The sequence below is a fragment of the Balaenoptera borealis genome (assembly GCF_965194805.1).
Source record: "Balaenoptera borealis genome assembly, contig: HAP1_SCAFFOLD_1037, whole genome shotgun sequence".
NCBI classification, from domain to species: domain Eukaryota; kingdom Metazoa; phylum Chordata; class Mammalia; order Artiodactyla; family Balaenopteridae; genus Balaenoptera; species Balaenoptera borealis.
Window position 1 is genome coordinate 214,220 of NW_028123174.1, and position 27,119 is coordinate 241,338.

Sequence of the window (27,119 nt, forward strand, 5' to 3'; positions counted from 1 at the left end):
TGCCTGCCAAGGCAGGGGCCACGGGTTCGATCCCTGGTCTGGGAGGATCCCGCATGCCGCGGAGCAATTGGGCCCGTGAGCCAAAGCTGCTGAGCCTGCGCATCTGGAGCCTGTGCTCCGCAGCGGGAGAGGCCGCGATGGTGGGAGGCCCGCGCACCGTGATGAGGAGTGGCCCCCACTTGCCGCAACTGGAGAAAGCCCTCGCACAGAAACAAGGAACCAGCACAGCCAAAAATAAATAAATTAATTAATTAATTAATTTTAAAAAAAATCTTAAAAAAAAAAAGACACGGGATGGAAAATCGTGTATTGCAGCAGTATTTACAATAGCCAAGACATGGAAGCAAACAAAATGTCCATCAACAGATAAATGGACACAGAAGAAGTGGTACACATACCGAATGGAAGAGTAGCCTCGGGAAAAAAATGAACAATGCCGTTTTCAGGACTACACATGAGCCTAGAAATAATCATATTAGCTTAAGTAAGTCAAGAGGGAATGATAAATATCCTATGATATCTTGTATACATGTTAGCCTAAGGTTGCTACCAATAAACATATTTTCACAGAAAAAGACACTCACAGACTTATAAAACAAACTAATGGTTAGCCAAAATGAAAGGTGGGAGGATGGATAAATTAGGACTATGGGGCTAACATAGATATACTAATGTATGTTAAATGTATATAAACATATAACATATAAACCATATGAATTATATACTCACCAATACATATAAAATATATAAAGACAAAACACCTACCAAATACCAAGGGAGGTCTACTCAACATTCTGTAATAACATACAAGGTAACAGGATCCGAAGATGAACAGACATATGTATGAATCATTGAGCAGATTCTGTACAGCCAGAAAACCACAACACTCTAATCAAATTTACTCCGATAAGAAATAGAAATTAAATTTAAAAAACAAACATAAGTAAGGTGACATAAACTTCTGGGGGCTTGTCCCAGCACATTCCACTCTAATTTACAACCTTGGAACACTACTTTCAGGAAGACTCTTTTGCACTAGTAACAAGCGTTGAGAACGTAATAATGCTGCCGCCTTGTGGTTGTTTCCCATAACAGCAGCTTTAAACCAAGTGCTAATGGTTGCTTAATAGTCACAAGGACTGCAGGGCTGTAAATGACACCTGCCCTCAACAAATGCCCTGGGGTAGGGAATAGGCAAGAAAATTCTACACATTACAACTTTTTCAAGAAGTCAATACGAAGAGAGGGAAGTTGTAGTCACTCTTTAAAAAAGAAGGAAAAGAAAAAAGAGGACATGCCTAAAGTTCAGTATAAGGAATTATTAGCCACATGCAAATCCAACGTGAAAACGTTTCAGCTCACACCAGTCAAATGACCATCAGCAAAAAGTCTACAAACTATAAATGCTAAGGGCTTTTAGAGAACTCTGTAATTTCTAGATGCTGGTGGAATGTAAAGTGGTAACAGCACTAACGAAAACTGAACGGAGCTGCTTTAAAACGTAAAAATTGAGCTACCATATGATGCGGCAGGGCACCTTTTGGGCCTATAACCTAAGACCACAAGAATCGGAAAGACAGAGGCAGGCAAATGTGCACTGCAGCAATACTGAAATAGCCAAGACATGGAAACACAAAAAAGGTCCATAATCAGATGAATGGACAAAGAAGAAGTGGTAATATGGACAGAATGGAATATCCGTCACGGAAAAAAATAAAAGAATGGCATATGCAGCACCACAGAGGAGCCTAGAGATAATCACACAACGTGAAGTAAGTCAGAATGAGAAAGACAAATGCCCTATGATGTCCCTTATGTTATCTGAAAATTCATAAAAATGAACATATTTCCATAGAGAAAGGCAATCTCAGATTGAGAAGACAAACTTATGGTTAAGCCAAAGAAAACGTGTGAGGAATGGATAAATTAGGATATTGGGGTTAACACACATATACTAATACATATAAAATATATAATCCCCAAAGACCTATGGAATACCAAGAGTGGTCTACTCAACACTCTGTAACAACCTACATGGAAAAGGACCCAAAGATCAATAAATATAGGTATATGTGTAAATGAACAAGATTCTGTACTCCTACAAAAAAAAATTTTTTTTCAATCAAATTTGCTCTGATAAAAACTACAACTTAAAGAGACAGACAAGAATTACGGAGGTTAAACTTATGGGGGTTTGTCCTGGCACATTCCACTCTAATCTGCAACCTAAAACCACAACTTGCAGCGAAGTTCTGTTTCCCTAGCAAGCAGAGTTGGCAACGTAGAAATCCTGCCACCCAAAAGCCGTTTCCTCAAACAGCAGCTTTAAATCTACTGCTAATGGTCACTAATATTCACAAGGACTGCAGGGCTGTAAATGACTCATGCCCTCAAAAAATGTCCTGGGGAAGGGAATGGCCAAAAAAATCCAAACGCAGCAAATTTTTCAAGAAGGCAGTTAGAAGTTGTACGTTTCGCTCAATCTTAAAAAAAAAGTGAAAAGGACACTGATAAACGCAAAACATCAGGAAATATGAGACGCATGCAAATCCAATCTACACAAAGGTATCACCTCACACCAGTCAGAATGACCATCAGCAAAAAGTCTACAAACAATAGATGTTGAAGAAGTTGTGGAGAATAGCGTAACCTCTCGGTCTAAGTGGGATGTAAACTGGTAACGGCCAATAATAGGAACAGAATGGCAGCGCATTTAAAGGTAAAAATTGAGTCACCATATGATCCGGAAGTCCCACTATTGGGCCTTTCACCTGTGAAAGTCAGAATCAAAAAGACACGGGATGGGGCTTCCCTGGTGGTGCAGTGGTTGAGAGTCTGCCTGCCAAGGCAGGGGCCACGGGTTCGATCCCTGGTCTGGGAGGATCCCGCATGCCGCGGAGCAATTGGGCCCGTGAGCCAAAGCTGCTGAGCCTGCGCATCTGGAGCCTGTGCTCCGCAGCGGGAGAGGCCGCGATGGTGGGAGGCCCGCGCACCGTGATGAGGAGTGGCCCCCACTTGCCGCAACTGGAGAAAGCCCTCGCACAGAAACAAGGAACCAGCACAGCCAAAAATAAATAAATAAATTAATTAATTAATTTAAAAAAAAATCTTAAAAAAAAAAAGACACGGGATGGAAAATCGTGTATTGCAGCAGTATTTACAATAGCCAAGACATGGAAGCAAACAAAATGTCCATCAACAGATAAATGGACACAGAAGAAGTGGTACACATACCGAATGGAAGAGTAGCCTCGGGAAAAAAATGAACAATGCCGTTTTCAGGACTACACATGAGCCTAGAAATAATCATATTAGCTTAAGTAAGTCAAGAGGGAATGATAAATATCCTATGATATCTTGTATACATGTTAGCCTAAGGTTGCTACCAATAAACATATTTTCACAGAAAAAGACACTCACAGACTTATAAAACAAACTAATGGTTAGCCAAAATGAAAGGTGGGAGGATGGATAAATTAGGACTATGGGGCTAACATAGATATACTAATGTATGTTAAATGTATATAAACATATAACATATAAACCATATGAATTATATACTCACCAATACATATAAAATATATAAAGACAAAACACCTACCAAATACCAAGGGAGGTCTACTCAACATTCTGTAATAACATACAAGGTAACAGGATCCGAAGATGAACAGACATATGTATGAATCATTGAGCAGATTCTGTACAGCCAGAAAACCACAACACTCTAATCAAATTTACTCCGATAAGAAATAGAAATTAAATTTAAAAAACAAACATAAGTAAGGTGACATAAACTTCTGGGGGCTTGTCCCAGCACATTCCACTCTAATTTACAACCTTGGAACACTACTTTCAGGAAGACTCTTTTGCACTAGTAACAAGCGTTGAGAACGTAATAATGCTGCCGCCTTGTGGTTGTTTCCCATAACAGCAGCTTTAAACCAAGTGCTAATGGTTGCTTAATAGTCACAAGGACTGCAGGGCTGTAAATGACACCTGCCCTCAACAAATGCCCTGGGGTAGGGAATAGGCAAGAAAATTCTACACATTACAACTTTTTCAAGAAGTCAATACGAAGAGGGAAGTTGTAGTCACTCTTTAAAAAAGAAGGAAAAGAAAAAAGAGGACATGCCTAAAGTTCAGTATAAGGAATTATTAGCCACATGCAAATCCAACGTGAAAACGTTTCAGCTCACACCAGTCAAATGACCATCAGCAAAAAGTCTACAAACTATAAATGCTAAGGGCTTTTAGAGAACTCTGTAATTTCTAGATGCTGGTGGAATGTAAAGTGGTAACAGCACTAACGAAAACTGAACGGAGCTGCTTTAAAACGTAAAAATTGAGCTACCATATGATGCGGCAGGGCACCTTTTGGGCCTATAACCTAAGACCACAAGAATCGGAAAGACAGAGGCAGGCAAATGTGCACTGCAGCAATACTGAAATAGCCAAGACATGGAAACACAAAAAAGGTCCATAATCAGATGAATGGACAAAGAAGAAGTGGTAATATGGACAGAATGGAATATCCGTCACGGAAAAAAATAAAAGAATGGCATATGCAGCACCACAGAGGAGCCTAGAGATAATCACACAACGTGAAGTAAGTCAGAATGAGAAAGACAAATGCCCTATGATGTCCCTTATGTTATCTGAAAATTCATAAAAATGAACATATTTCCATAGAGAAAGGCAATCTCAGATTGAGAAGACAAACTTATGGTTAAGCCAAAGAAAACGTGTGAGGAATGGATAAATTAGGATATTGGGGTTAACACACATATACTAATACACATAAAATATATAATCCCCAAAGACCTATGGAATACCAAGAGTGGTCTACTCAACACTCTGTAACAACCTACATGGAAAAGGACCCAAAGATCAATAAATATAGGTATATGTGTAAATGAACAAGATTCTGTACTCCTACAAAAAAAAATTTTTTTTCAATCAAATTTGCTCTGATAAAAACTACAACTTAAAGAGACAGACAAGAATTACGGAGGTTAAACTTATGGGGGTTTGTCCTGGCACATTCCACTCTAATCTGCAACCTAAAACCACAACTTGCAGCGAAGTTCTGTTTCCCTAGCAAGCAGAGTTGGCAACGTAGAAATCCTGCCACCCAAAAGCCGTTTCCTCAAACAGCAGCTTTAAATCTACTGCTAATGGTCACTAATATTCACAAGGACTGCAGGGCTGTAAATGACTCATGCCCTCAAAAAATGTCCTGGGGAAGGGAATGGCCAAAAAAATCCAAACGCAGCAAATTTTTCAAGAAGGCAGTTAGAAGTTGTACGTTTCGCTCAATCTTAAAAAAAAAGTGAAAAGGACACTGATAAACGCAAAACATCAGGAAATATGAGACGCATGCAAATCCAATCTACACAAAGGTATCACCTCACACCAGTCAGAATGACCATCAGCAAAAAGTCTACAAACAATAGATGTTGAAGAAGTTGTGGAGAATAGCGTAACCTCTCGGTCTAAGTGGGATGTAAACTGGTAACGGCCAATAATAGGAACAGAATGGCAGCGCATTTAAAGGTAAAAATTGAGTCACCATATGATCCGGAAGTCCCACTATTGGGCCTTTCACCTGTGAAAGTCAGAATCAAAAAGACACGGGATGGGGCTTCCCTGGTGGTGCAGTGGTTGAGAGTCTGCCTGCCAAGGCAGGGGCCACGGGTTCGATCCCTGGTCTGGGAGGATCCCGCATGCCGCGGAGCAATTGGGCCCGTGAGCCAAAGCTGCTGAGCCTGCGCATCTGGAGCCTGTGCTCCGCAGCGGGAGAGGCCGCGATGGTGGGAGGCCCGCGCACCGTGATGAGGAGTGGCCCCCACTTGCCGCAACTGGAGAAAGCCCTCGCACAGAAACAAGGAACCAGCACAGCCAAAAATAAATAAATAAATTCATTAATTAATTTAAAAAAAAATCTTAAAAAAAAAAAGACACGGGATGGAAAATCGTGTATTGCAGCAGTATTTACAATAGCCAAGACATGGAAGCAAACAAAATGTCCATCAACAGATAAATGGACACAGAAGAAGTGGTACACATACCGAATGGAAGAGTAGCCTCGGGAAAAAAATGAACAATGCCGTTTTCAGGACTACACATGAGCCTAGAAATAATCATATTAGCTTAAGTAAGTCAAGAGGGAATGATAAATATCCTATGATATCTTGTATACATGTTAGCCTAAGGTTGCTACCAATAAACATATTTTCACAGAAAAAGACACTCACAGACTTATAAAACAAACTAATGGTTAGCCAAAATGAAAGGTGGGAGGATGGATAAATTAGGACTATGGGGCTAACATAGATATACTAATGTATGTTAAATGTATATAAACATATAACATATAAACCATATGAATTATATACTCACCAATACATATAAAATATATAAAGACAAAACACCTACCAAATACCAAGGGAGGTCTACTCAACTTTCTGTAATAACATACAAGGTAACAGGATCCGAAGATGACCAGACATATGTATGAATCATTGAGCAGATTCTGTACAGCCAGAAAACCACAACACTCTAATCAAATTTACTCCGATAAGAAATAGAAATTAAATTTAAAAAACAAACATAAGTAAGGTGACATAAACTTCTGGGGGCTTGTCCCAGCACATTCCACTCTAATTTACAACCTTGGAACACTACTTTCAGGAAGACTCTTTTGCACTAGTAACAAGCGTTGAGAACGTAATAATGCTGCCGCCTTGTGGTTGTTTCCCATAACAGCAGCTTTAAACCAAGTGCTAATGGTTGCTTAATAGTCACAAGGACTGCAGGGCTGTAAATGACACCTGCCCTCAACAAATGCCCTGGGGTAGGGAATAGGCAAGAAAATTCTACACATTACAACTTTTTCAAGAAGTCAATACGAAGAGGGAAGTTGTAGTCACTCTTTAAAAAAGAAGGAAAAGAAAAAAGAGGACATGCCTAAAGTTCAGTATAAGGAATTATTAGCCACATGCAAATCCAACGTGAAAACGTTTCAGCTCACACCAGTCAAATGACCATCAGCAAAAAGTCTACAAACTATAAATGCTAAGGGCTTTTAGAGAACTCTGTAATTTCTAGATGCTGGTGGAATGTAAAGTGGTAACAGCACTAACGAAAACTGAACGGAGCTGCTTTAAAACGTAAAAATTGAGCTACCATATGATGCGGCAGGGCACCTTTTGGGCCTATAACCTAAGACCACAAGAATCGGAAAGACAGAGGCAGGCAAATGTGCACTGCAGCAATACTGAAATAGCCAAGACATGGAAACACAAAAAAGGTCCATAATCAGATGAATGGACAAAGAAGAAGTGGTAATATGGACAGAATGGAATATCCGTCACGGAAAAAAATAAAAGAATGGCATATGCAGCACCACAGAGGAGCCTAGAGATAATCACACAACGTGAAGTAAGTCAGAATGAGAAAGACAAATGCCCTATGATGTCCCTTATGTTATCTGAAAATTCATAAAAATGAACATATTTCCATAGAGAAAGGCAATCTCAGATTGAGAAGACAAACTTATGGTTAAGCCAAAGAAAACGTGTGAGGAATGGATAAATTAGGATATTGGGGTTAACACACATATACTAATACACATAAAATATATAATCCCCAAAGACCTATGGAATACCAAGAGTGGTCTACTCAACACTCTGTAACAACCTACATGGAAAAGGACCCAAAGATCAATAAATATAGGTATATGTGTAAATGAACAAGATTCTGTACTCCTACAAAAAAAAATTTTTTTTCAATCAAATTTGCTCTGATAAAAACTACAACTTAAAGAGACAGACAAGAATTACGGAGGTTAAACTTATGGGGGTTTGTCCTGGCACATTCCACTCTAATCTGCAACCTAAAACCACAACTTGCAGCGAAGTTCTGTTTCCCTAGCAAGCAGAGTTGGCAACGTAGAAATCCTGCCACCCAAAAGCCGTTTCCTCAAACAGCAGCTTTAAATCTACTGCTAATGGTCACTAATATTCACAAGGACTGCAGGGCTGTAAATGACTCATGCCCTCAAAAAATGTCCTGGGGAAGGGAATGGCCAAAAAAATCCAAACGCAGCAAATTTTTCAAGAAGGCAGTTAGAAGTTGTACGTTTCGCTCAATCTTAAAAAAAAAGTGAAAAGGACACTGATAAACGCAAAACATCAGGAAATATGAGACGCATGCAAATCCAATCTACACAAAGGTATCACCTCACACCAGTCAGAATGACCATCAGCAAAAAGTCTACAAACAATAGATGTTGAAGAAGTTGTGGAGAATAGCGTAACCTCTCGGTCTAAGTGGGATGTAAACTGGTAACGGCCAATAATAGGAACAGAATGGCAGCGCATTTAAAGGTAAAAATTGAGTCACCATATGATCCGGAAGTCCCACTATTGGGCCTTTCACCTGTGAAAGTCAGAATCAAAAAGACACGGGATGGGGCTTCCCTGGTGGTGCAGTGGTTGAGAGTCTGCCTGCCAAGGCAGGGGCCACGGGTTCGATCCCTGGTCTGGGAGGATCCCGCATGCCGCGGAGCAATTGGGCCCGTGAGCCAAAGCTGCTGAGCCTGCGCATCTGGAGCCTGTGCTCCGCAGCGGGAGAGGCCGCGATGGTGGGAGGCCCGCGCACCGTGATGAGGAGTGGCCCCCACTTGCCGCAACTGGAGAAAGCCCTCGCACAGAAACAAGGAACCAGCACAGCCAAAAATAAATAAATAAATTCATTAATTAATTTAAAAAAAAATCTTAAAAAAAAAAAGACACGGGATGGAAAATCGTGTATTGCAGCAGTATTTACAATAGCCAAGACATGGAAGCAAACAAAATGTCCATCAACAGATAAATGGACACAGAAGAAGTGGTACACATACCGAATGGAAGAGTAGCCTCGGGAAAAAAATGAACAATGCCGTTTTCAGGACTACACATGAGCCTAGAAATAATCATATTAGCTTAAGTAAGTCAAGAGGGAATGATAAATATCCTATGATATCTTGTATACATGTTAGCCTAAGGTTGCTACCAATAAACATATTTTCACAGAAAAAGACACTCACAGACTTATAAAACAAACTAATGGTTAGCCAAAATGAAAGGTGGGAGGATGGATAAATTAGGACTATGGGGCTAACATAGATATACTAATGTATGTTAAATGTATATAAACATATAACATATAAACCATATGAATTATATACTCACCAATACATATAAAATATATAAAGACAAAACACCTACCAAATACCAAGGGAGGTCTACTCAACTTTCTGTAATAACATACAAGGTAACAGGATCCGAAGATGACCAGACATATGTATGAATCATTGAGCAGATTCTGTACAGCCAGAAAACCACAACACTCTAATCAAATTTACTCCGATAAGAAATAGAAATTAAATTTAAAAAACAAACATAAGTAAGGTGACATAAACTTCTGGGGGCTTGTCCCAGCACATTCCACTCTAATTTACAACCTTGGAACACTACTTTCAGGAAGACTCTTTTGCACTAGTAACAAGCGTTGAGAACGTAATAATGCTGCCGCCTTGTGGTTGTTTCCCATAACAGCAGCTTTAAACCAAGTGCTAATGGTTGCTTAATAGTCACAAGGACTGCAGGGCTGTAAATGACACCTGCCCTCAACAAATGCCCTGGGGTAGGGAATAGGCAAGAAAATTCTACACATTACAACTTTTTCAAGAAGTCAATACGAAGAGGGAAGTTGTAGTCACTCTTTAAAAAAGAAGGAAAAGAAAAAAGAGGACATGCCTAAAGTTCAGTATAAGGAATTATTAGCCACATGCAAATCCAACGTGAAAACGTTTCAGCTCACACCAGTCAAATGACCATCAGCAAAAAGTCTACAAACTATAAATGCTAAGGGCTTTTAGAGAACTCTGTAATTTCTAGATGCTGGTGGAATGTAAAGTGGTAACAGCACTAACGAAAACTGAACGGAGCTGCTTTAAAACGTAAAAATTGAGCTACCATATGATGCGGCAGGGCACCTTTTGGGCCTATAACCTAAGACCACAAGAATCGGAAAGACAGAGGCAGGCAAATGTGCACTGCAGCAATACTGAAATAGCCAAGACATGGAAACACAAAAAAGGTCCATAATCAGATGAATGGACAAAGAAGAAGTGGTAATATGGACAGAATGGAATATCCGTCACGGAAAAAAATAAAAGAATGGCATATGCAGCACCACAGAGGAGCCTAGAGATAATCACACAACGTGAAGTAAGTCAGAATGAGAAAGACAAATGCCCTATGATGTCCCTTATGTTATCTGAAAATTCATAAAAATGAACATATTTCCATAGAGAAAGGCAATCTCAGATTGAGAAGACAAACTTATGGTTAAGCCAAAGAAAACGTGTGAGGAATGGATAAATTAGGATATTGGGGTTAACACACATATACTAATACACATAAAATATATAATCCCCAAAGACCTATGGAATACCAAGAGTGGTCTACTCAACACTCTGTAACAACCTACATGGAAAAGGACCCAAAGATCAATAAATATAGGTATATGTGTAAATGAACAAGATTCTGTACTCCTACAAAAAAAAAATTTTTTTCAATCAAATTTGCTCTGATAAAAACTACAACTTAAAGAGACAGACAAGAATTACGGAGGTTAAACTTATGGGGGTTTGTCCTGGCACATTCCACTCTAATCTGCAACCTAAAACCACAACTTGCAGCGAAGTTCTGTTTCCCTAGCAAGCAGAGTTGGCAACGTAGAAATCCTGCCACCCAAAAGCCGTTTCCTCAAGCAGCAGCTTTAAATCTACTGCTAATGGTCACTAATATTCACAAGGACTGCAGGGCTGTAAATGACTCATGCCCTCAAAAAATGTCCTGGGGAAGGGAATGGCCAAAAGAATCCAAACGCAGCAAATTTTTCAAGAAGGCAGTTAGAAGTTGTACGTTTCGCTCAATCTTAAAAAAAAAGTGAAAAGGACACTGATAAACGCAAAACATCAGGAAATATGAGACGCATGCAAATCCAATCTACACAAAGGTATCACCTCACACCAGTCAGAATGACCATCAGCAAAAAGTCTACAAACAATAGATGTTGAAGAAGTTGTGGAGAATAGCGTAACCTCTCGGTCTAAGTGGGATGTAAACTGGTAACGGCCAATAATAGGAACAGAATGGCAGCGCATTTAAAGGTAAAAATTGAGTCACCATATGATCCGGAAGTCCCACTATTGGGCCTTTCACCTGTGAAAGTCAGAATCAAAAAGACACGGGATGGGGCTTCCCTGGTGGTGCAGTGGTTGAGAGTCTGCCTGCCAAGGCAGGGGCCACGGGTTCGATCCCTGGTCTGGGAGGATCCCGCATGCCGCGGAGCAATTGGGCCCGTGAGCCAAAGCTGCTGAGCCTGCGCATCTGGAGCCTGTGCTCCGCAGCGGGAGAGGCCGCGATGGTGGGAGGCCCGCGCACCGTGATGAGGAGTGGCCCCCACTTGCCGCAACTGGAGAAAGCCCTCGCACAGAAACAAGGAACCAGCACAGCCAAAAATAAATAAATAAATTCATTAATTAATTTAAAAAAAAATCTTAAAAAAAAAAAGACACGGGATGGAAAATCGTGTATTGCAGCAGTATTTACAATAGCCAAGACATGGAAGCAAACAAAATGTCCATCAACAGATAAATGGACACAGAAGAAGTGGTACACATACCGAATGGAAGAGTAGCCTCGGGAAAAAAATGAACAATGCCGTTTTCAGGACTACACATGAGCCTAGAAATAATCATATTAGCTTAAGTAAGTCAAGAGGGAATGATAAATATCCTATGATATCTTGTATACATGTTAGCCTAAGGTTGCTACCAATAAACATATTTTCACAGAAAAAGACACTCACAGACTTATAAAACAAACTAATGGTTAGCCAAAATGAAAGGTGGGAGGATGGATAAATTAGGACTATGGGGCTAACATAGATATACTAATGTATGTTAAATGTATATAAACATATAACATATAAACCATATGAATTATATACTCACCAATACATATAAAATATATAAAGACAAAACACCTACCAAATACCAAGGGAGGTCTACTCAACTTTCTGTAATAACATACAAGGTAACAGGATCCGAAGATGACCAGACATATGTATGAATCATTGAGCAGATTCTGTACAGCCAGAAAACCACAACACTCTAATCAAATTTACTCCGATAAGAAATAGAAATTAAATTTAAAAAACAAACATAAGTAAGGTGACATAAACTTCTGGGGGCTTGTCCCAGCACATTCCACTCTAATTTACAACCTTGGAACACTACTTTCAGGAAGACTCTTTTGCACTAGTAACAAGCGTTGAGAACGTAATAATGCTGCCGCCTTGTGGTTGTTTCCCATAACAGCAGCTTTAAACCAAGTGCTAATGGTTGCTTAATAGTCACAAGGACTGCAGGGCTGTAAATGACACCTGCCCTCAACAAATGCCCTGGGGTAGGGAATAGGCAAGAAAATTCTACACATTACAACTTTTTCAAGAAGTCAATACGAAGAGGGAAGTTGTAGTCACTCTTTAAAAAAGAAGGAAAAGAAAAAAGAGGACATGCCTAAAGTTCAGTATAAGGAATTATTAGCCACATGCAAATCCAACGTGAAAACGTTTCAGCTCACACCAGTCAAATGACCATCAGCAAAAAGTCTACAAACTATAAATGCTAAGGGCTTTTAGAGAACTCTGTAATTTCTAGATGCTGGTGGAATGTAAAGTGGTAACAGCACTAACGAAAACTGAACGGAGCTGCTTTAAAACGTAAAAATTGAGCTACCATATGATGCGGCAGGGCACCTTTTGGGCCTATAACCTAAGACCACAAGAATCGGAAAGACAGAGGCAGGCAAATGTGCACTGCAGCAATACTGAAATAGCCAAGACATGGAAACACAAAAAAGGTCCATAATCAGATGAATGGACAAAGAAGAAGTGGTAATATGGACAGAATGGAATATCCGTCACGGAAAAAAATAAAAGAATGGCATATGCAGCACCACAGAGGAGCCTAGAGATAATCACACAACGTGAAGTAAGTCAGAATGAGAAAGACAAATGCCCTATGATGTCCCTTATGTTATCTGAAAATTCATAAAAATGAACATATTTCCATAGAGAAAGGCAATCTCAGATTGAGAAGACAAACTTATGGTTAAGCCAAAGAAAACGTGTGAGGAATGGATAAATTAGGATATTGGGGTTAACACACATATACTAATACACATAAAATATATAATCCCCAAAGACCTATGGAATACCAAGAGTGGTCTACTCAACACTCTGTAACAACCTACATGGAAAAGGACCCAAAGATCAATAAATATAGGTATATGTGTAAATGAACAAGATTCTGTACTCCTACAAAAAAAAAATTTTTTTCAATCAAATTTGCTCTGATAAAAACTACAACTTAAAGAGACAGACAAGAATTACGGAGGTTAAACTTATGGGGGTTTGTCCTGGCACATTCCACTCTAATCTGCAACCTAAAACCACAACTTGCAGCGAAGTTCTGTTTCCCTAGCAAGCAGAGTTGGCAACGTAGAAATCCTGCCACCCAAAAGCCGTTTCCTCAAGCAGCAGCTTTAAATCTACTGCTAATGGTCACTAATATTCACAAGGACTGCAGGGCTGTAAATGACTCATGCCCTCAAAAAATGTCCTGGGGAAGGGAATGGCCAAAAGAATCCAAACGCAGCAAATTTTTCAAGAAGGCAGTTAGAAGTTGTACGTTTCGCTCAATCTTAAAAAAAAAGTGAAAAGGACACTGATAAACGCAAAACATCAGGAAATATGAGACGCATGCAAATCCAATCTACACAAAGGTATCACCTCACACCAGTCAGAATGAACATCAGCAAAAAGTCTACAAACAATAGATGTTGAAGAAGTTGTGGAGAATAGCGTAACCTCTCGGTCTAAGTGGGATGTAAACTGGTAACGGCCAATAATAGGAACAGAATGGCAGCGCATTTAAAGGTAAAAATTGAGTCACCATATGATCCGGAAGTCCCACTATTGGGCCTTTCACCTGTGAAAGTCAGAATCAAAAAGACACGGGATGGGGCTTCCCTGGTGGTGCAGTGGTTGAGAGTCTGCCTGCCAAGGCAGGGGCCACGGGTTCGATCCCTGGTCTGGGAGGATCCCGCATGCCGCGGAGCAATTGGGCCCGTGAGCCAAAGCTGCTGAGCCTGCGCATCTGGAGCCTGTGCTCCGCAGCGGGAGAGGCCGCGATGGTGGGAGGCCCGCGCACCGTGATGAGGAGTGGCCCCCACTTGCCGCAACTGGAGAAAGCCCTCGCACAGAAACAAGGAACCAGCACAGCCAAAAATAAATAAATAAATTCATTAATTAATTTAAAAAAAAATCTTAAAAAAAAAAAGACACGGGATGGAAAATCGTGTATTGCAGCAGTATTTACAATAGCCAAGACATGGAAGCAAACAAAATGTCCATCAACAGATAAATGGACACAGAAGAAGTGGTACACATACCGAATGGAAGAGTAGCCTCGGGAAAAAAATGAACAATGCCGTTTTCAGGACTACACATGAGCCTAGAAATAATCATATTAGCTTAAGTAAGTCAAGAGGGAATGATAAATATCCTATGATATCTTGTATACATGTTAGCCTAAGGTTGCTACCAATAAACATATTTTCACAGAAAAAGACACTCACAGACTTATAAAACAAACTAATGGTTAGCCAAAATGAAAGGTGGGAGGATGGATAAATTAGGACTATGGGGCTAACATAGATATACTAATGTATGTTAAATGTATATAAACATATAACATATAAACCATATGAATTATATACTCACCAATACATATAAAATATATAAAGACAAAACACCTACCAAATACCAAGGGAGGTCTACTCAACTTTCTGTAATAACATACAAGGTAACAGGATCCGAAGATGACCAGACATATGTATGAATCATTGAGCAGATTCTGTACAGCCAGAAAACCACAACACTCTAATCAAATTTACTCCGATAAGAAATAGAAATTAAATTTAAAAAACAAACATAAGTAAGGTGACATAAACTTCTGGGGGCTTGTCCCAGCACATTCCACTCTAATTTACAACCTTGGAACACTACTTTCAGGAAGACTCTTTTGCACTAGTAACAAGCGTTGAGAACGTAATAATGCTGCCGCCTTGTGGTTGTTTCCCATAACAGCAGCTTTAAACCAAGTGCTAATGGTTGCTTAATAGTCACAAGGACTGCAGGGCTGTAAATGACACCTGCCCTCAACAAATGCCCTGGGGTAGGGAATAGGCAAGAAAATTCTACACATTACAACTTTTTCAAGAAGTCAATACGAAGAGGGAAGTTGTAGTCACTCTTTAAAAAAGAAGGAAAAGAAAAAAGAGGACATGCCTAAAGTTCAGTATAAGGAATTATTAGCCACATGCAAATCCAACGTGAAAACGTTTCAGCTCACACCAGTCAAATGACCATCAGCAAAAAGTCTACAAACTATAAATGCTAAGGGCTTTTAGAGAACTCTGTAATTTCTAGATGCTGGTGGAATGTAAAGTGGTAACAGCACTAACGAAAACTGAACGGAGCTGCTTTAAAACGTAAAAATTGAGCTACCATATGATGCGGCAGGGCACCTTTTGGGCCTATAACCTAAGACCACAAGAATCGGAAAGACAGAGGCAGGCAAATGTGCACTGCAGCAATACTGAAATAGCCAAGACATGGAAACACAAAAAAGGTCCATAATCAGATGAATGGACAAAGAAGAAGTGGTAATATGGACAGAATGGAATATCCGTCACGGAAAAAAATAAAAGAATGGCATATGCAGCACCACAGAGGAGCCTAGAGATAATCACACAACGTGAAGTAAGTCAGAATGAGAAAGACAAATGCCCTATGATGTCCCTTATGTTATCTGAAAATTCATAAAAATGAACATATTTCCATAGAGAAAGGCAATCTCAGATTGAGAAGACAAACTTATGGTTAAGCCAAAGAAAACGTGTGAGGAATGGATAAATTAGGATATTGGGGTTAACACACATATACTAATACATATAAAATATATAATCCCCAAAGACCTATGGAATACCAAGAGTGGTCTACTCAACACTCTGTAACAACCTACATGGAAAAGGACCCAAAGATCAATAAATATAGGTATATGTGTAAATGAACAAGATTCTGTACTCCTACAAAAAAAAATTTTTTTTCAATCAAATTTGCTCTGATAAAAACTACAACTTAAAGAGACAGACAAGAATTACGGAGGTTAAACTTATGGGGGTTTGTCCTGGCACATTCCACTCTAATCTGCAACCTAAAACCACAACTTGCAGCGAAGTTCTGTTTCCCTAGCAAGCAGAGTTGGCAACGTAGAAATCCTGCCACCCAAAAGCCGTTTCCTCAAGCAGCAGCTTTAAATCTACTGCTAATGGTCACTAATATTCACAAGGACTGCAGGGCTGTAAATGACTCATGCCCTCAAAAAATGTCCTGGGGAAGGGAATGGCCAAAAGAATCCAAACGCAGCAAATTTTTCAAGAAGGCAGTTAGAAGTTGTACGTTTCGCTCAATCTTAAAAAAAAAGTGAAAAGGACACTGATAAACGCAAAACATCAGGAAATATGAGACGCATGCAAATCCAATCTACACAAAGGTATCACCTCACACCAGTCAGAATGAACATCAGCAAAAAGTCTACAAACAATAGATGTTGAAGAAGTTGTGGAGAATAGCGTAACCTCTCGGTCTAAGTGGGATGTAAACTGGTAACGGCCAATAATAGGAACAGAATGGCAGCGCATTTAAAGGTAAAAATTGAGTCACCATATGATCCGGAAGTCCCACTATTGGGCCTTTCACCTGTGAAAGTCAGAATCAAAAAGACACGGGATGGGGCTTCCCTGGTGGTGCAGTGGTTGAGAGTCTGCCTGCCAAGGCAGGGGCCACGGGTTCGATCCCTGGTCTGGGAGGATCCCGCATGCCGCGGAGCAATTGGGCCCGTGAGCCAAAGCTGCTGAGCCTGCGCATCTGGAGCCTGTGCTCCGCAGCGGGAGAGGCCGCGATGGTGGGAGGCCCGCGCACCGTGATGAGGAGTGGCCCCCACTTGCCGCAACTGGAGAAAGCCCTCGCACAGAAACAAGGAACCAGCACAGCCAAAAATAAATAAATAAATTCATTAATTAATTTAAAAAAAAATCTTAAAAAAAAAAAGACACGGGATGGAAAATCGTGTATTGCAGCAGTATTTACAATAGCCAAGACATGGAAGCAAACAAAATGTCCATCAACAGATAAATGGACACAGAAGAAGTGGTACACATACCGAATGGAAGAGTAGCCTCGGGAAAAAAATGAACAATGCCGTTTTCAGGACTACACATGAGCCTAGAAATAATCATATTAGCTTAAGTAAGTCAAGAGGGAATGATAAATATCCTATGATATCTTGTATACATGTTAGCCTAAGGTTGCTACCAATAAACATATTTTCACAGAAAAAGACACTCACAGACTTATAAAACAAACTAATGGTTAGCCAAAATGAAAGGTGGGAGGATGGATAAATTAGGACTATGGGGCTAACATAGATATACTAATGTATGTTAAATGTATATAAACATATAACATATAAACCATATGAATTATATACTCACCAATACATATAAAATATATAAAGACAAAACACCTACCAAATACCAAGGGAGGTCTACTCAACTTTCTGTAATAACATACAAGGTAACAGGATCCGAAGATGACCAGACATATGTATGAATCATTGAGCAGATTCTGTACAGCCAGAAAACCACAACACTCTAATCAAATTTACTCCGATAAGAAATAGAAATTAAATTTAAAAAACAAACATAAGTAAGGTGACATAAACTTCTGGGGGCTTGTCCCAGCACATTCCACTCTAATTTACAACCTTGGAACACTACTTTCAGGAAGACTCTTTTGCACTAGTAACAAGCGTTGAGAACGTAATAATGCTGCCGCCTTGTGGTTGTTTCCCATAACAGCAGCTTTAAACCAAGTGCTAATGGTTGCTTAATAGTCACAAGGACTGCAGGGCTGTAAATGACACCTGCCCTCAACAAATGCCCTGGGGTAGGGAATAGGCAAGAAAATTCTACACATTACAACTTTTTCAAGAAGTCAATACGAAGAGGGAAGTTGTAGTCACTCTTTAAAAAAGAAGGAAAAGAAAAAAGAGGACATGCCTAAAGTTCAGTATAAGGAATTATTAGCCACATGCAAATCCAACGTGAAAACGTTTCAGCTCACACCAGTCAAATGACCATCAGCAAAAAGTCTACAAACTATAAATGCTAAGGGCTTTTAGAGAACTCTGTAATTTCTAGATGCTGGTGGAATGTAAAGTGGTAACAGCACTAACGAAAACTGAACGGAGCTGCTTTAAAACGTAAAAATTGAGCTACCATATGATGCGGCAGGGCACCTTTTGGGCCTATAACCTAAGACCACAAGAATCGGAAAGACAGAGGCAGGCAAATGTGCACTGCAGCAATACTGAAATAGCCAAGACATGGAAACACAAAAAAGGTCCATAATCAGATGAATGGACAAAGAAGAAGTGGTAATATGGACAGAATGGAATATCCGTCACGGAAAAAAATAAAAGAATGGCATATGCAGCACCACAGAGGAGCCTAGAGATAATCACACAACGTGAAGTAAGTCAGAATGAGAAAGACAAATGCCCTATGATGTCCCTTATGTTATCTGAAAATTCATAAAAATGAACATATTTCCATAGAGAAAGGCAATCTCAGATTGAGAAGACAAACTTATGGTTAAGCCAAAGAAAACGTGTGAGGAATGGATAAATTAGGATATTGGGGTTAACACACATATACTAATACATATAAAATATATAATCCCCAAAGACCTATGGAATACCAAGAGTGGTCTACTCAACACTCTGTAACAACCTACATGGAAAAGGACCCAAAGATCAATAAATATAGGTATATGTGTAAATGAACAAGATTCTGTACTCCTACAAAAAAAAATTTTTTTTCAATCAAATTTGCTCTGATAAAAACTACAACTTAAAGAGACAGACAAGAATTACGGAGGTTAAACTTATGGGGGTTTGTCCTGGCACATTCCACTCTAATCTGCAACCTAAAACCACAACTTGCAGCGAAGTTCTGTTTCCCTAGCAAGCAGAGTTGGCAACGTAGAAATCCTGCCACCCAAAAGCCGTTTCCTCAAACAGCAGCTTTAAATCTACTGCTAATGGTCACTAATATTCACAAGGACTGCAGGGCTGTAAATGACTCATGCCCTCAAAAAATGTCCTGGGGAAGGGAATGGCCAAAAGAATCCAAACGCAGCAAATTTTTCAAGAAGGCAGTTAGAAGTTGTACGTTTCGCTCAATCTTAAAAAAAAAGTGAAAAGGACACTGATAAACGCAAAACATCAGGAAATATGAGACGCATGCAAATCCAATCTACACAAAGGTATCACCTCACACCAGTCAGAATGACCATCAGCAAAAAGTCTACAAACAATAGATGTTGAAGAAGTTGTGGAGAATAGCGTAACCTCTCGGTCTAAGTGGGATGTAAACTGGTAACGGCCAATAATAGGAACAGAATGGCAGCGCATTTAAAGGTAAAAATTGAGTCACCATATGATCCGGAAGTCCCACTATTGGGCCTTTCACCTGTGAAAGTCAGAATCAAAAAGACACGGGATGGGGCTTCCCTGGTGGTGCAGTGGTTGAGAGTCTGCCTGCCAAGGCAGGGGCCACGGGTTCGATCCCTGGTCTGGGAGGATCCCGCATGCCGCGGAGCAATTGGGCCCGTGAGCCAAAGCTGCTGAGCCTGCGCATCTGGAGCCTGTGCTCCGCAGCGGGAGAGGCCGCGATGGTGGGAGGCCCGCGCACCGTGATGAGGAGTGGCCCCCACTTGCCGCAACTGGAGAAAGCCCTCGCACAGAAACAAGGAACCAGCACAGCCAAAAATAAATAAATAAATTCATTAATTAATTTAAAAAAAAATCTTAAAAAAAAAAGACACGGGATGGAAAATCGTGTATTGCAGCAGTATTTACAATAGCCAAGACATGGAAGCAAACAAAATGTCCATCAACAGATAAATGGACACAGAAGAAGTGGTACACATACCGAATGGAAGAGTAGCCTCGGGAAAAAAATGAACAATGCCGTTTTCAGGACTACACATGAGCCTAGAAATAATCATATTAGCTTAAGTAAGTCAAGAGGGAATGATAAATATCCTATGATATCTTGTATACATGTTAGCCTAAGGTTGCTACCAATAAACATATTTTCACAGAAAAAGACACTCACAGACTTATAAAACAAACTAATGGTTAGCCAAAATGAAAGGTGGGAGGATGGATAAATTAGGACTATGGGGCTAACATAGATATACTAATGTATGTTAAATGTATATAAACATATAACATATAAACCATATGAATTATATACTCACCAATACATATAAAATATATAAAGACAAAACACCTACCAAATACCAAGGGAGGTCTACTCAACTTTCTGTAATAACATACAAGGTAACAGGATCCGAAGATGACCAGACATATGTATGAATCATTGAGCAGATTCTGTACAGCCAGAAAACCACAACACTCTAATCAAATTTACTCCGATAAGAAATAGAAATTAAATTTAAAAAACAAACATAAGTAAGGTGACATAAACTTCTGGGGGCTTGTCCCAGCACATTCCACTCTAATTTACAACCTTGGAACACTACTTTCAGGAAGACTCTTTTGCACTAGTAACAAGCGTTGAGAACGTAATAATGCTGCCGCCTTGTGGTTGTTTCCCATAACAGCAGCTTTAAACCAAGTGCTAATGGTTGCTTAATAGTCACAAGGACTGCAGGGCTGTAAATGACACCTGCCCTCAACAAATGCCCTGGGGTAGGGAATAGGCAAGAAAATTCTACACATTACAACTTTTTCAAGAAGTCAATACGAAGAGGGAAGTTGTAGTCACTCTTTAAAAAAGAAGGAAAAGAAAAAAGAGGACATGCCTAAAGTTCAGTATAAGGAATTATTAGCCACATGCAAATCCAACGTGAAAACGTTTCAGCTCACACCAGTCAAATGACCATCAGCAAAAAGTCTACAAACTATAAATGCTAAGGGCTTTTAGAGAACTCTGTAATTTCTAGATGCTGGTGGAATGTAAAGTGGTAACAGCACTAACGAAAACTGAACGGAGCTGCTTTAAAACGTAAAAATTGAGCTACCATATGATGCGGCAGGGCACCTTTTGGGCCTATAACCTAAGACCACAAGAATCGGAAAGACAGAGGCAGGCAAATGTGCACTGCAGCAATACTGAAATAGCCAAGACATGGAAACACAAAAAAGGTCCATAATCAGACGAATGGACAAAGAAGAAGTGGTAATATGGACAGAATGGAATATCCGTCACGGAAAAAAATAAAAGAATGGCATATGCAGCACCACAGAGGAGCCTAGAGATAATCACACAACGTGAAGTAAGTCAGAATGAGAAAGACAAATGCCCTATGATGTCCCTTATGTTATCTGAAAATTCATAAAAATGAACATATTTCCATAGAGAAAGGCAATCTCAGATTGAGAAGACAAACTTATGGTTAAGCCAAAGAAAACGTGTGAGGAATGGATAAATTAGGATATTGGGGTTAACACACATATACTAATACATATAAAATATATAATCCCCAAAGACCTATGGAATACCAAGAGTGGTCTACTCAACACTCTGTAACAACCTACATGGAAAAGGACCCAAAGATCAATAAATATAGGTATATGTGTAAATGAACAAGATTCTGTACTCCTACAAAAAAAAATTTTTTTTCAATCAAATTTGCTCTGATAAAAACTACAACTTAAAGAGACAGACAAGAATTACGGAGGTTAAACTTATGGGGGTTTGTCCTGGCACATTCCACTCTAATCTGCAACCTAAAACCACAACTTGCAGCGAAGTTCTGTTTCCCTAGCAAGCAGAGTTGGCAACGTAGAAATCCTGCCACCCAAAAGCCGTTTCCTCAAACAGCAGCTTTAAATCTACTGCTAATGGTCACTAATATTCACAAGGACTGCAGGGCTGTAAATGACTCATGCCCTCAAAAAATGTCCTGGGGAAGGGAATGGCCAAAAAAATCCAAACGCAGCAAATTTTTCAAGAAGGCAGTTAGAAGTTGTACGTTTCGCTCAATCTTAAAAAAAAAGTGAAAAGGACACTGATAAACGCAAAACATCAGGAAATATGAGACGCATGCAAATCCAATCTACACAAAGGTATCACCTCACACCAGTCAGAATGACCATCAGCAAAAAGTCTACAAACAATAGATGTTGAAGAAGTTGTGGAGAATAGCGTAACCTCTCGGTCTAAGTGGGATGTAAACTGGTAACGGCCAATAATAGGAACAGAATGGCAGCGCATTTAAAGGTAAAAATTGAGTCACCATATGATCCGGAAGTCCCACTATTGGGCCTTTCACCTGTGAAAGTCAGAATCAAAAAGACACGGGATGGGGCTTCCCTGGTGGTGCAGTGGTTGAGAGTCTGCCTGCCAAGGCAGGGGCCACGGGTTCGATCCCTGGTCTGGGAGGATCCCGCATGCCGCGGAGCAATTGGGCCCGTGAGCCAAAGCTGCTGAGCCTGCGCATCTGGAGCCTGTGCTCCGCAGCGGGAGAGGCCGCGATGGTGGGAGGCCCGCGCACCGTGATGAGGAGTGGCCCCCACTTGCCGCAACTGGAGAAAGCCCTCGCACAGAAACAAGGAACCAGCACAGCCAAAAATAAATAAATAAATAAATTAATTAATTTAAAAAAAAATCTTAAAAAAAAAAAGACACGGGATGGAAAATCGTGTATTGCAGCAGTATTTACAATAGCCAAGACATGGAAGCAAACAAAATGTCCATCAACAGATAAATGGACACAGAAGAAGTGGTACACATACCGAATGGAAGAGTAGCCTCGGGAAAAAAATGAACAATGCCGTTTTCAGGACTACACATGAGCCTAGAAATAATCATATTAGCTTAAGTAAGTCAAGAGGGAATGATAAATATCCTATGATATCTTGTATACATGTTAGCCTAAGGTTGCTACCAATAAACATATTTTCACAGAAAAAGACACTCACAGACTTATAAAACAAACTAATGGTTAGCCAAAATGAAAGGTGGGAGGATGGATAAATTAGGACTATGGGGCTAACATAGATATACTAATGTATGTTAAATGTATATAAACATATAACATATAAACCATATGAATTATATACTCACCAATACATATAAAATATATAAAGACAAAACACCTACCAAATACCAAGGGAGGTCTACTCAACTTTCTGTAATAACATACAAGGTAACAGGATCCGAAGATGACCAGACATATGTATGAATCATTGAGCAGATTCTGTACAGCCAGAAAACCACAACACTCTAATCAAATTTACTCCGATAAGAAATAGAAATTAAATTTAAAAAACAAACATAAGTAAGGTGACATAAACTTCTGGGGGCTTGTCCCAGCACATTCCACTCTAATTTACAACCTTGGAACACTACTTTCAGGAAGACTCTTTTGCACTAGTAACAAGCGTTGAGAACGTAATAATGCTGCCGCCTTGTGGTTGTTTCCCATAACAGCAGCTTTAAACCAAGTGCTAATGGTTGCTTAATAGTCACAAGGACTGCAGGGCTGTAAATGACACCTGCCCTCAACAAATGCCCTGGGGTAGGGAATAGGCAAGAAAATTCTACACATTACAACTTTTTCAAGAAGTCAATACGAAGAGGGAAGTTGTAGTCACTCTTTAAAAAAGAAGGAAAAGAAAAAAGAGGACATGCCTAAAGTTCAGTATAAGGAATTATTAGCCACATGCAAATCCAACGTGAAAACGTTTCAGCTCACACCAGTCAAATGACCATCAGCAAAAAGTCTACAAACTATAAATGCTAAGGGCTTTTAGAGAACTCTGTAATTTCTAGATGCTGGTGGAATGTAAAGTGGTAACAGCACTAACGAAAACTGAACGGAGCTGCTTTAAAACGTAAAAATTGAGCTACCATATGATGCGGCAGGGCACCTTTTGGGCCTATAACCTAAGACCACAAGAATCGGAAAGACAGAGGCAGGCAAATGTGCACTGCAGCAATACTGAAATAGCCAAGACATGGAAACACAAAAAAGGTCCATAATCAGATGAATGGACAAAGAAGAAGTGGTAATATGGACAGAATGGAATATCCGTCACGGAAAAAAATAAAAGAATGGCATATGCAGCACCACAGAGGAGCCTAGAGATAATCACACAACGTGAAGTAAGTCAGAATGAGAAAGACAAATGCCCTATGATGTCCCTTATGTTATCTGAAAATTCATAAAAATGAACATATTTCCATAGAGAAAGGCAATCTCAGATTGAGAAGACAAACTTATGGTTAAGCCAAAGAAAACGTGTGAGGAATGGATAAATTAGGATATTGGGGTTAACACACATATACTAATACATATAAAATATATAATCCCCAAAGACCTATGGAATACCAAGAGTGGTCTACTCAACACTCTGTAACAACCTACATGGAAAAGGACCCAAAGATCAATAAATATAGGTATATGTGTAAATGAACAAGATTCTGTACTCCTACAAAAAAAAATTTTTTTTCAATCAAATTTGCTCTGATAAAAACTACAACTTAAAGAGACAGACAAGAATTACGGAGGTTAAACTTATGGGGGTTTGTCCTGGCACATTCCACTCTAATCTGCAACCTAAAACCACAACTTGCAGCGAAGTTCTGTTTCCCTAGCAAGCAGAGTTGGCAACGTAGAAATCCTGCCACCCAAAAGCCGTTTCCTCAAACAGCAGCTTTAAATCTACTGCTAATGGTCACTAATATTCACAAGGACTGCAGGGCTGTAAATGACTCATGCCCTCAAAAAATGTCCTGGGGAAGGGAATGGCCAAAAAAATCCAAACGCAGCAAATTTTTCAAGAAGGCAGTTAGAAGTTGTACGTTTCGCTCAATCTTAAAAAAAAAGTGAAAAGGACACTGATAAACGCAAAACATCAGGAAATATGAGACGCATGCAAATCCAATCTACACAAAGGTATCACCTCACACCAGTCAGAATGACCATCAGCAAAAAGTCTACAAACAATAGATGTTGAAGAAGTTGTGGAGAATAGCGTAACCTCTCGGTCTAAGTGGGATGTAAACTGGTAACGGCCAATAATAGGAACAGAATGGCAGCGCATTTAAAGGTAAAAATTGAGTCACCATATGATCCGGAAGTCCCACTATTGGGCCTTTCACCTGTGAAAGTCAGAATCAAAAAGACACGGGATGGGGCTTCCCTGGTGGTGCAGTGGTTGAGAGTCTGCCTGCCAAGGCAGGGGCCACGGGTTCGATCCCTGGTCTGGGAGGATCCCGCATGCCGCGGAGCAATTGGGCCCGTGAGCCAAAGCTGCTGAGCCTGCGCATCTGGAGCCTGTGCTCCGCAGCGGGAGAGGCCGCGATGGTGGGAGGCCCGCGCACCGTGATGAGGAGTGGCCCCCACTTGCCGCAACTGGAGAAAGCCCTCGCACAGAAACAAGGAACCAGCACAGCCAAAAATAAATAAATAAATAAATTAATTAATTTAAAAAAAAATCTTAAAAAAAAAAAGACACGGGATGGAAAATCGTGTATTGCAGCAGTATTTACAATAGCCAAGACATGGAAGCAAACAAAATGTCCATCAACAGATAAATGGACACAGAAGAAGTGGTACACATACCGAATGGAAGAGTAGCCTCGGGAAAAAAATGAACAATGCCGTTTTCAGGACTACACATGAGCCTAGAAATAATCATATTAGCTTAAGTAAGTCAAGAGGGAATGATAAATATCCTATGATATCTTGTATACATGTTAGCCTAAGGTTGCTACCAATAAACATATTTTCACAGAAAAAGACACTCACAGACTTATAAAACAAACTAATGGTTAGCCAAAATGAAAGGTGGGAGGATGGATAAATTAGGACTATGGGGCTAACATAGATATACTAATGTATGTTAAATGTATATAAACATATAACATATAAACCATATGAATTATATACTCACCAATACATATAAAATATATAAAGACAAAACACCTACCAAATACCAAGGGAGGTCTACTCAACTTTCTGTAATAACATACAAGGTAACAGGATCCGAAGATGACCAGACATATGTATGAATCATTGAGCAGATTCTGTACAGCCAGAAAACCACAACACTCTAATCAAATTTACTCCGATAAGAAATAGAAATTAAATTTAAAAAACAAACATAAGTAAGGTGACATAAACTTCTGGGGGCTTGTCCCAGCACATTCCACTCTAATTTACAACCTTGGAACACTACTTTCAGGAAGACTCTTTTGCACTAGTAACAAGCGTTGAGAACGTAATAATGCTGCCGCCTTGTGGTTGTTTCCCATAACAGCAGCTTTAAACCAAGTGCTAATGGTTGCTTAATAGTCACAAGGACTGCAGGGCTGTAAATGACACCTGCCCTCAACAAATGCCCTGGGGTAGGGAATAGGCAAGAAAATTCTACACATTACAACTTTTTCAAGAAGTCAATACGAAGAGGGAAGTTGTAGTCACTCTTTAAAAAAGAAGGAAAAGAAAAAAGAGGACATGCCTAAAGTTCAGTATAAGGAATTATTAGCCACATGCAAATCCAACGTGAAAACGTTTCAGCTCACACCAGTCAAATGACCATCAGCAAAAAGTCTACAAACTATAAATGCTAAGGGCTTTTAGAGAACTCTGTAATTTCTAGATGCTGGTGGAATGTAAAGTGGTAACAGCACTAACGAAAACTGAACGGAGCTGCTTTAAAACGTAAAAATTGAGCTACCATATGATGCGGCAGGGCACCTTTTGGGCCTATAACCTAAGACCACAAGAATCGGAAAGACAGAGGCAGGCAAATGTGCACTGCAGCAATACTGAAA